Below are 3,072 nucleotides of genomic sequence, written 5' to 3'. Positions count from 1 at the left end.
AGCTCTAAAGTCTAGAAGGAATATGGCATTTGCCATTCATTTGCTCATTCATTCATTCATTCATTCATTCATTCATTCCACCAAATGTTCAAAATGTCAGGCCTTTCCCTGTGCTGTAAAGATGCCAAGACAGATAAGACATGTCCTTGCCTCCATGAAGCTCAACTGTCAAACAGGTGAATTATAAGTTTGAGGTTCTGAGCCTCTGGGAACGCTTGGCCCCTTGAAGCTTTGTGCATCTTTGTGTGTATGTGTGTTTGCATGCATGTACATATGTGTTTACATGCATGTAAGTGTGTGTGCAGGTACACATGAATGTTTACATGCATGTAACTGTGTGTGCAGGTACACATGTCTGTGCACATGTGGAGCTGAGAAGACAGCCTCAGGTGTGTTTCCTCGGGTGCTTCCACCTTGTTTATTTGAGACAGGGTGTCTCACTTAGAGCTTGCCAGGGAGGCTAGGCTGGCTGGCTAGCGGGCTCCAGTGTTCTGCTTCTACAGTGTTGAGATTGTGCACACGACTCACCATACCTGGCTTTTTAAAAATAAGGATTCTAAGGATGAAACTTATGTCATCATACTTGCAAGGCAAACACTATACCGGCTGAACTATTATCTCAGGCTCCTGCCTTGTGGATTTTAATAAATGTTTTCGCCATGTAGGTCATGCCCACAAAATACTCTCAGTTAGTTGCAACACTTCCAGAGTATTGGATGCCATGGGTTCCAAGGTTAAGAGTTCCAGATCTAAAAGCACAGAAATGAAAAGGGCAATCTTGTCCAATGTCCAGGTGCTACCCATTGCTTTGAATCTTCATTAACAGCAGCCACCCATACTGCCTACCACAGGTGACCCAGACCTGAGACTGGAATGAATCAGCTGTGGCTGTGGGAGCAATGGTTGTCCAGAGCTCAGCCTTTGCCTGGTCATTGTGCCTGCTCTTCCTGCTTCGCTGGGGCGTGGCCACAGCAGAGTGCTGGGCAATTGCTCTCCACATCACCAGGCTGGTTCTGTGCGCTGAGTTACTCCATGTTCTCCAGTGTGACAGTTTTGTGTTTCTCCAAGAATTGGTTTCCTATTTTAGACCTGTCACTGGAATACGAAAGCCTATGTCCAGCCAAGGCTCAGACAGAGAGAAAGGTGACTGTATTTTGGAATGAAAATGTCTTAGGTCTTTCATATGAGACCCACGGTCTGGTCCTTCTTGACTCCAGCTCTGTGTCTCTGAGCAACAGAAGGGACAAGAAGGACCACTCAGTTACCCTTCTGTAAGCAAGGAGTAGAAGGGATGGCCCAGAGAGCTGGGCAGAGAAGTGTCTTGGGTCTGGAAGGCTACTGCTGGGACTCTCACTGCAGCGAGCAAGCTGGTTCTTGGGTGCTGTCATGTTGGTTTGTGTTGGTATCAAGGAACAATCCAGAAGTTCCTTCCTAGCCACTCTTGTTATTCCCATCCTCTAACAGAAGATTTGTAGTATCTGGGAAAAGGAAAAACTATTAGGTCTTGAATGTAAAACCACATTTCTTAAAAAAGTGTTTATTTTTCTGCAAAGTTTGTTTTTCTTCCAATGGGAGCCAAGATGCTCTCCAACACTGGGCTCTGCTGGCAGCCAGGTCAGTGGAAAAGATTGCTCTACAAGGACGGAGTCTGCGAATGGGAAGTTAAAAGCCTGGGTGGAATGGGGTCTGATGCATGCGTCATCCTGTCCTGTGTGTCTCTCAATGCCAGTGGGAGGAGGTCGAGTCTGAGAAGACACTAGGAGGATAGGGAGGACAGCATGTGACCCACCTCACTGGGAATTGCTTCCCAGACTCTGAGGTCCAAATAATGGCCACTTATGCCCGGGAGCCTATCTATGCCAGGTGTCAGGACAGGGGCCTCATTACAGCATTTTCTCCTTTCGAGAAACCCACGTGACTGGGATTATAATGACCATTTCACAAATGGGGAAACTGAGGCTAGAGACTTTATGCAACAGCTCAATAATAACGAGGCATTGACTGTATTCCTGCCTTTGCTTTGAAATTCCATGTAAGTTAGTGTTTCTCAAGTAACCCTGGACGAGCACTTAACCTTCACATAGCTCCCTTTTTGATCTGTAAGAGGAACACAGGGGAGACTCTGAGGATGCAATGGGACTGTGATTTAGAGTAAGGCCTGCAAATGGTTGCTGGATACTTTTACTGGAGAGGGGATAATGATGGTTACGGCACTGCATGGGTTTGTTTTTGCCCGCCTACGCAGTCTCAAAGGGCTTCCCAGGACGTTTGGTCATCACCTCCTTCACCTGCCTGCTCACTATGCTCCCTGCCATTACAGTATCATGGGGGCCATCATATTGGATGGCGTCTCTGGAGAACAGATAGGTCGGCAGAGGATGTGGCTGATCCCTCCATTTTTCAGTACTGACTCAGATATAAGCTGCCTTTGGAAGACCTCCCAGCTCTCCCCAGACTGCCTGGGCTTGAGCATCTTTTTTTTTTTTTCCTCTCTCCCTGCCAGTCAGAATTTCACCCAGCCCCATGGGCCCCTCCTCATTCCCTACTCAGCAGGAACTTCAGTGCCCCACAGATACCTAGTACAGGCTGGGGCAGCCTTTGCTGGACTTCTAATAATCATTTTCCACCCCCTCAAGAGGAGGTGAAGCTTTCCTGTCAATCACACCAAAGGAATGCTTTTCCTCCAGAGGTAGCACAAGAAGAAGAGATGGGTTGGATGGATGGAAAAGATGTAGTTGCCACACAAACCTGGATATCACATGGCCTCCCAGGAGTTGGCCAACTGAGGGTTCGGAGCCAGAGTCTGATACTCTTCACTATGCCCTGTGTGACTTATTAAATCTTAGTTTCCAAACCAGGAAAGGACCAAGGAAGGCGTCTACTTCCTGGGTTACAGGAACCTAAATGAGACACTGAGCACAAAGCACTTAGCATGCTGGGTTTGGCCCGTGGCTGGAACCCAATAAATGCTAGTTGTCATTGCTGTTACCAGGGTAACGATGACAGTGGCCAGCAATGCTAGCCAAGCTGGGCCATGGCAGCGGCCACCAGGTTTACTTTTTTGATTGGGAG

Source organism: Psammomys obesus, unplaced genomic scaffold, assembly GCF_907164565.1.
Source record: "Psammomys obesus unplaced genomic scaffold, mPsaObe1.curated_primary_1811, whole genome shotgun sequence".
In the NCBI taxonomy this organism is placed as follows: domain Eukaryota; kingdom Metazoa; phylum Chordata; class Mammalia; order Rodentia; family Muridae; genus Psammomys; species Psammomys obesus.
The sequence above is the reverse complement of the archived record's forward strand: the minus strand, read 5'-3'. Positions refer to the sequence as shown.